Source organism: Manihot esculenta, chromosome 11, assembly GCF_001659605.2.
Source record: "Manihot esculenta cultivar AM560-2 chromosome 11, M.esculenta_v8, whole genome shotgun sequence".
In the NCBI taxonomy this organism is placed as follows: Eukaryota; Viridiplantae; Streptophyta; class Magnoliopsida; order Malpighiales; family Euphorbiaceae; genus Manihot; species Manihot esculenta.
In genome coordinates this window covers 9584238-9593211 of record NC_035171.2, presented here as the reverse complement: position 1 = coordinate 9593211, position 8974 = coordinate 9584238, and positions in this window count along the sequence as shown.

Sequence of the window (8974 nt, the reverse complement as noted above, 5' to 3'; positions counted from 1 at the left end):
CATGGGTGTAGGAAGGTCAGAAGAAGGTATGGGGGAATCCCAGGGAGGCATGCAGGCCTCAGGATTTGGCTATCCACCCTTTCCACAGGGCCCAGAGTATCCGATGGGAGGCACGTCGGATTACTCCAGCTTTGCTCCATATCCACCCTACATGCCATATATGCCCTATCCTTCCTTTTATCCACCATATCACATGTATCCACCCCCACCTGTTCATCCAAGTCCAGTACAGCCTGAAGTGAGGGAACCAGTTCCTCCACCACCACCTCCTGAACCAGTAGCCACTGTTGTGGAAGCACAGCAACCCAGTTCTTCAGGGGGAAGTAAGGTGAAGATGACTGAGTACTTAAAGTTGGATGCTCCTAAATTCAATACAGGAGATGATCCCTTTGAGTATCTCAGTGCAGTGAGAATGATAACAAGTGAGTTGGGAGCAGATGATGGTAGAGCCATTGAGATGGCAGGGTTCACGTTAAAGTGTAAGAAAGCAAGAGAATGGTTCAAGAACTATGTGGACCCGAGACTTGAGAGTATGACATGGGAAGAGTTCGCCAACGAATTTGCTGAATGGGCTTTTCCTGACAGTTCTAGGGAACTAAAGGTTGTGGAGTTTGAGCAGTTGCGACAGACGGAGGAGATGAGCGTTGATGCATATACAGATAAGTTCCTGGAATTGTTGCCATATGTCGGTCAGGCATATGAGACAGATCAGAAGAAGGCAAAGAGATATGCCACAAGGCTTCATCCCAGGTATTTCTCTTTGATTCTTCATGCGGAGAAGGAAAGTTTCCACTCTATTGTGGATGCTGCTAGAAAGATGGAGGCGAGTGCCATAAGTCAAGGTGTAGTCACGGCACAGTCTTCTGGTGTTAAACCAGGTTCCTCCTCACAGAGTACAGTAAGTGCAAGTAAGAAGAGATGGGAGAAATTCAGAGGAAAGAGAGGCAAGGTCTGGAACAGGCTTAAGTCGGGTCTGGGAATGAGTAGTAGTTTCAGTTCTGGCGCAGAGTTTCCAGTATGCAAGAGGTGTGGCAAACAGCATAGAGGAGCTTGTCAGTTGGGATCCACAGCCTGCTATAGATGTGGGCAGGAGGGACATTATGCACGAGAATGTCCTCAGGCGACTTTGGTTGCACCATCCCAGCAGATGAGTACGGGCAGTGTAGTCCAGCCCGTAGTTTCCGCCATACCACCAAGCAGTGGTAGAGGAAGAGGAAGAGGGGCAGCCTCTTCATCAGGGATGGGTTCCCGAGGTGCAGGTCCGTCAGCCCCAGCACGGATTTTCACCCTGACTCAGCAGGAGGCAGACACGTCGAACACGGTGGTGTCAGGTAATCTCATCATTGGGTGTTCCGAGGTGTATGCTTTAATGGACCCCGGTGCTTCTCACTCTTTCATTTCTTCTAGCGCTGCAGAGAGGTTGGGTCTGATAGTGTCTGAGTTAGAATGTCCTCTATGGGTCAGTGGACCCAAATGTGATCCATCTTTGGCAGAGTCAGTCTGTCGGTTCAGTCCCGTGTGCATAGAGGGTAGATACCTTCCAGCTGACCTGGTGGTTCTAGAGTTGACAGATTTTGATGTCATTCTAGGGATGGATTGGTTATCTACGTATGATGCTACCCTGAACTGTAGAGATAAGGTAGTCAGTGTCAGAGACCAGGATGGGTCAGAGTGTGTCTTCAGAGGAGACAGGAGAGGGACACCTAGGGGTTTGATATCAGCCCTCCAGGCTCGTAGAATGTTAAGGAAGGGGTGTCAGGGGTTCCTAGCTTATGTGAGAGAGCTAGACAGTCAGGTTAGGGAACCATCCTCAGTACCAGTTGTTAGAGACTTCCCAGATTTGTTTCCTGAAGAGCTTCCAGGACTACCACCAGATAGGGAAATAGAGTTCGAGATTGAGTTGATGCCCAATGCCAGACCGATCTCTATTCCTCCCTATAGGATGGCACCAGCAGAGTTGAGAGAGTTGAAAGAACAGTTACAGGATTTGGTAGCTAAGGGTTTCATCCGCCCGAGTACCTCACCCTGGGGTGCTCCAGTATTATTTGTCAGAAAGAAGGATGGACCTCTGAGACTTTGTGTCGACTACAGACAGTTGAACAAAGTCACTATCAAAAATAAGTATCCATTACCCAGGATCGATGATCTATTCGACCAGCTGGCAGGAGCAGGTTGTTTTTCAAAAATAGATCTGAGATCTGGATACCACCAGTTGAAGATCAGGGAAGGAGATGTATCCAAGACTGCTTTCAGAACCAGATATGGGCATTATGAGTTCCTTGTGATGCCGTTCGGGTTGACTAACGCCCCTGCAGCATTCATGGATCTCATGAACAGAGTTTTCAGGGAGTACTTGGATCGTTTTGTGATCGTCTTTATTGATGATATCTTGGTGTACTCCAGGAATGCAGAGGACCATGCCCAGCATCTGCGGATAGTGCTGCACACCTTGAGAGAGCATGGCTTGTATGCCAAGTTCTCCAAGTGCGAGTTCTGGCTAAGGAGCATTTCCTTTTTGGGACATGTTGTATCAGAGGACGGTATATCAGTAGATCCCAAAAAGGTAGAGGCAGTAGCCAACTGGCCTACACCCACTACAGTGACAGAGATCAAGAGTTTTCTGGGTTTGGCAGGCTACTATCGGAGGTTCGTTCAGGACTTCTCGAAGATAGCTGCTCCTATGACCAGACTGACCAGAAAGAATCAGAAATTTGTGTGGTCAGAGGAATGTGATGAGAGTTTTGCGGAGTTGAAGCGACGGTTAACTTCAGCACCGGTGTTAGCTCTGCCGATCAGTGATGAAGATTTCACAGTGTTCTGTGATGCGTCCCGAGTGGGATTAGGTTGTGTGTTGATGCAGAATGACCGAGTGATAGCTTATGCTTCTAGACAGCTGAAGAAGCACGAGCTGAATTACCCGACACACGATCTTGAGATGGCAGCTGTGATCTTTGCACTTAAGATGTGGAGGCATTACCTCTATGGGGTAAAATGTGAGATCTATACGGATCATAAGAGCCTGCAGCACATCTTAAGTCAGAGAGAGTTAAACTTGAGGCAGAGACGGTGGGTAGAATTGCTCAGTGATTATGATTGTAAAATCCAGTATCATCCGGGCAAGGCTAATGTTGTAGCTGATGCATTAAGCCGAAAGTCACTTGGCAGTTTATCCCACATTGCAGTAGAGAGAAGACCGGTGGTGAAGGATTTCTACAAGCTCGTGGAAGAAGGGTTACAGTTGCAGTTATCTGGTACAGGTGCGTTGATCGCACAGATGAGAGTAACACCAGTGTTTCTAGAGCAAGTGGCTCTGAAACAGCACGAAGACCCCGAGTTAGTAAAGATTGCCAGGACTGTTCAGTCGGGCAACAGTGCAGAGTTTAGATTTGACGGAGAGGGGATTCTTCGGCACGGTAAGAGGTTATGTGTACCAGATGATAGCAGTTTGAAAGCCGACATTATGAGGGAAGCTCATAATACGCGGTATAGTATTCACCCGGGAGCCACCAAGATGTATCAAGATCTGAGAAGGGTGTATTGGTGGCCAGCAATGAAGAGAGAAGTGGCACAGTTTGTGTCAGCCTGCGAGACATGTCAAAGGGTGAAGCTAGAGCACCAGAAGCCGGCTGGAATGCTTAACCCACTGCCAATTCCAGAATGGAAATGGGAGAACATAGCTATGGATTTTGTAGTGGGGTTACCGGCGACGTCTAACAGACTAGACTCCATATGGGTGATTGTGGATAGACTCACTAAATCTGCTCACTTCATTCCAGTCAGGAGTAACTACTCTGTAAACAAGTTGGCGCAAGTGTATGTAGACGAGATAGTAAGGTTGCATGGAGTTCCAGTGTCGATAGTATCAGATCGAGGACCTCAGTTCACCTCCAGGTTTTGGCGGAGTCTGCAGAACGAAATGGGCACAAGGTTGGATTTCAGCACTGCTTTCCATCCACAGACAGACGGTCAGTCAGAGAGGACCATCCAGACCATTGAAGATATGCTGAGAATGTGTGTGTTAGACTTTGGCGGTTCTTGGAGGCAGCATCTACCTCTGGTGGAGTTTGCCTACAACAACAGCCATCATGCTAGCATAGGGATGGCTCCTTATGAAGCTTTGTATGGGAGGAAGTGCCGAACACCTGTTTGCTGGGAAGAGGTAGGAGAGAAAACTCTTGCAGGGCCAGAGTTAGTTGAGATAACCAGCAAGTTAGTGCCTATCATCAGAGAGAGGATCAGAACAGCTGTAAGCAGACAGAAAAACTATGCAGACATCCGTAGGAAGCAGATAGAGTTCCAGGAGGGGGATATGGTATTGCTTAAGGTGTCTCCGATGAAGGGAGTGGTTCGCTTTGGAAGGAAGGGTAAGCTAGCCCCACGGTACATTGGTCCCTTTGAGATCTTGCAGAGGATCGGGCCTGTATCGTATAAGCTAGATTTACCGGCTTCTATGGAAAGAATTCACCCGGTATTCCATGTTTCTTTGTTGCGAAAGTTTGTGTCAGATCCAGAGAAAGTTCTTAGTGAACCTGAGGTGGAAATCTTAAGTGATCTCACCTATGTAGAGCAGCCAGTGCGGATCCTTGACACCCAGATCAGAAAGCTGAGAAACAAGGAGATACCAATGGTGAAAGTTCTGTGGAACCACCACAACCTAGAAGAGTGCACTTGGGAGACTCGGGAGTCCATGCTCCAGCAATACCCATATCTGTTTTAAGGTTAGTTTTTCCCCTGTTCTATGTGTTTATGTTGTGTTAGGGACATTCGGGGACGAATGTTCTTAAGGGGGGAGAATGTAATACCCGGCTCGAGTCCGGCATCGGAATTCCTGTAGTCCGGTGGAATCTTGGGTGTCGGAACCCTCGAGAAGGGTAATGCATATGTTTTCCAAGGTATTTTCACTTGTTTTCATGTTTTGAAGTGTGAAAAGCATTGAGTTTTGAAAGAAAAGCAACAAGGGAGAAATGTAAAGGTTCGGCCGCCGAAGGTCACTTTCGGCCGCCGAACATTGCATGGTTGCGGCTTCACGTTCGGCTGCCGAAGGTGGTCTGGCCAGCCACCTATAAAAGGGCCAAAGGTCGGTGAGATGAGGGTATTTTCTCCTCCACTTGCAGCCAGAGGTGAGTTTCAGCCTCTCCACGTTGACTTTCATGTTTTTCATGATTTTCATCAAATCTTTCAAGAGTTTTAAGAGTTTTGGTGATTTATGAAGGGTTTGAGAAAAAGAAACAAGTTTTGAAGCTTGGAGCTTTGGAAGAGCTTTTCTTCATATCTCCACGTTAGGACCCTTCATCCTTACGTTGTGTAAGAGGTAAGTGAAGATCCTGAGCTTCTTTGATGATTTTGCAAGGTTTTATAAAGTTTGTATGGGTAGTATGCATGTTTAGGTTTAGGTGAGGTTTTGGTGATTTGTGGTGTTCCAGCATGTGTAAGTGTTATGTGCTATGTTTGTTTGGGGTTTTAGGGTAGTTTGAGACCCCTTTGGGCATATCTATGTGTATATGCTAGTTGGGAGTAGTTGCTATGCATGTTTGTAGGTTTTTGGGCAAAGTTTGCATGAAACAGAGCAGGGTTCTGTCCTTCGGGCAAAACCAGGTTCGGCCGCCGAAGGAAGGTTCGGCCGCCGAACCCTTTGTGGAGGCAGTTCGGCTGCCAAAGGTTGCCCCCGAAAGCAAGGCTTTCGGTTTAAAGAGCCTTTCGGCCGCCGAAAGAGGGAGTTCGGCCGCCGAAAGTGTGTGAGTTTCGTCTCTGGACGAGACCTTCGGCCGCCGAACATGCATGAGTTTCGTCTCTGGAGTGGGGTTTCGGCCGCCGAACCTGCCGCCGAAAGTGCCTTGTCCAGCTTTCTTTTGCATGTTTTATGTGATGGTTTTAGGATTGTTTAGAGGGGTTTTGGGGCGTTTCTTAGAGATGTTCTTGAGTGAGTTTAGTCCCTCATTTGAGTCCACCTGTGTAGGTACGGACCAGAGGAATCAGGGAAATCAGCAGTGAGTCCAGTGTCAGAACCTGCAGTGTCAGTGCAAAGATAACCAGAGGTGAGTGGAATTTAACGTAATGTTTTAATATGATATGATAACTGATATTTTCTCATGCTTCATGCATCATGACTATGCTATAGGGTGAGTGCATTAGTGTACACAAAGATGATGCATTGCATTTATCCTTGTACTTGGCATTGCTCCTTGTACATTGCTTATGTGAGACGGCACGGACTTCGTGAGGATTCATTAGCCCTCAGAGGAAGACCTGGAACAGCCCTACGGGGACCAGGCACAACAGAAAGACCTGGAACAGCCCTACGGGGACCAGGCACATGGTACTTAGGTACCCCAGATTAGATAGAGGGATTTTTGATCCGTCCGGCCGAGGTGATGTGCTTATATGTTGCATTCCATGAGAGCATGTTTTATCACCTGTTATTTTATTATTCTACTCACTGGGCTATCGTAGCTCATCCCTCTCCCCTAACTCCAGTTGTGCAGGTTCAGAGGTCAGAGAGAACTCAGCAGGGTACAGGAAGAGTACAGAGTCTTGTAATAGTTAGCGTGGACATGTCATTGTATAGAGATAGTGTATATGTATAGAATGGTGTTTGATTTATAAGATTTGTAATCCCTTTGTAGCGTCACATGATCAGTTTATGTATGTTTCTTTATTGTTGTATGTTTATGAGCAAAACCAGGCTTAACATGATGAGTTTGATCCGCCTAGGGCCATGAGGAGCTCTAGTAGGGATTAGTAGAGAATAGAAAGATTTCATGCACAGGTTAAGCCTTGGGATGAAGAAAAGTTTTATGTTTTTACAGCAAATGTATGATCATGTATGGGATTTCACAGGTATACAGACAGAATAGCAGGCTTACTACGGGTCCCGGCGACCTTAAGTCGATCTGGATCCTAGTGCCGGTGGCAGTTCGGTTTCCGGGCTGTTACAACTACGATTGCAAGATTCAGTATCATCCGGGTAAGGCGAATGTCGTGGCAGACGCCCTAAGCCGGAAGTCACTAGGCAGTTTATCCCACATATCGGCAGAGAGGAGGCCAGTGGTGAAGGAGTTTTACAAGCTCATTGAGGAAGGTCTACAGATGGAGTTGTCTGGTACAGGAGCCTTGGTGGCCCAGATGAGAGTGACACCCGTGTTTCTGGAGCAGGTGGCTCAGAAACAGCATGAGGACCCGGAGTTAGTGAAGATTGCCAGGACTGTTCAGTCAGGCAATGATAGTGAGTTCAGATTCGACAGCAAGGGGATCCTCCGCTATGGGAGTAGACTATGTGTACCAGATGACATCGGGCTAAAAGGAGACATTATGAGAGAGGCTCATAATGCAAGATACAGCATTCACCCCGGAGCCACCAAGATGTATCAAGATCTAAAGAAGGTTTATTGGTGGCCAGCTATGAAGAAAGAAGTGGCACAGTTTGTGTCAGCCTGCGAAGTGTGTCAGAGGGTGAAGCTGGAACATCAGAAGCCGGCTGGAATGCTTAACCCGCTACCTATTCCAGAGTGGAAATGGGAAAATATAGCTATGGACTTCGTAGTGGGGTTACCGGCGGCGTCCAACAGAGTGGACTCCATATGGGTGATTGTGGACAGACTCACCAAATCTGCTCACTTCATTCCTGTCAGGAGTGGCTATTCTGTGGACAAGATGGCGCAAGTGTATGTTGATGAGATCGTCAGGCTGCATGGGATTCCTGTTTCTATAGTGTCAGATAGAGGGTCCCAGTTCACCTCCAGGTTTTGGCGGAGTCTGCAGAATGCCATGGGTACCAGGTTGGATTTCAGTACTGCCTTCCACCCCCAGACTGATGGACAGTCAGAAAGGACCATCCAGACTATCGAGGATATGCTCAGAATGTGTGTGCTGGACTTTGGCGGTTCTTGGAGGCAGCATCTACCTTTGGTGGAGTTTGCCTACAATAACAGCCATCATGCTAGCATCGGGATGGCTCCATATGAAGCTTTGTATGGGAGGAAGTGCAGATCACCTGTTTGCTGGGAAGAAGTTGGAGAGAAGGCCTTGGCAGGGCCTGAGCTAGTAGAGATCACCAGCAGGGTGGTACCCATAATCAGAGAGAGGATCAAGACTGCTGCCAGCAGACAGAAAAACTATGCAGACGTCCGCAGGAGACAGTTAGAGTTTCAGGAGGGGGATCTGGTATTGCTCAAGGTGTCTCCAATAAAGGGAGTGGTTCGCTTCGGAAAGAAAGGTAAACTAGCCCCACGATACATCGGACCCTTCGAAATCTTGCAAAAGATTGGGAATGTGTCGTACAAGCTGGATTTACCTGCTTCAATGGAAAGAATCCATCCGGTTTTCCATGTTTCAATGTTGAGGAAGTTTATGTCAGATCCGAGCAAGGTTCTTAGTGAGCCTGATGTGGAGGTCCAAGAGGATCTCACCTATGTTGAACAGCCAGTACGGATCATAGACACCCAGATCAGAAAGTTAAGAAACAAGGAAATCCCGATGGTGAAAGTCTTGTGGAACCACCACAACTTGGAAGAATGCACTTGGGAGACACGGGAGTCTATGCTCCAGCAGTACCCTCATCTCTTTTAAGGTTAGATCTCTATGTGTTTATGTGCTATGTATGTATGTTATGTCTTATGCCTTGCTATGTGCTAGTTGAGGAACATTCGGGGACGAATGTTCTTAAGGGGGGGAGAATGTAATACCCGGCTAGACTCCGGTATCGGAATTCCTACCGTCCGGTGGAATCTCGGATGTCGGAAACCTCTAGAAGGGTAAAAGTATGTTTTTATGATATGTTTTCATGTTTTTGATAATTTTAAGTATGTTTTTACATGAGTTTTTGCATGAAAAGTCTTTGGAGGAAAACCCAGGTTCGGCCGCCGAAAGTCAAGTTCGGCCGCCGAACATGCATGCGTTTTGGAGGCACGTTAGGCCCCCGAAAGCATGAGTGAGGGCAGTCCAGGTTCGGCCGCCGAACCTCAAGTTCGGCCGCCGA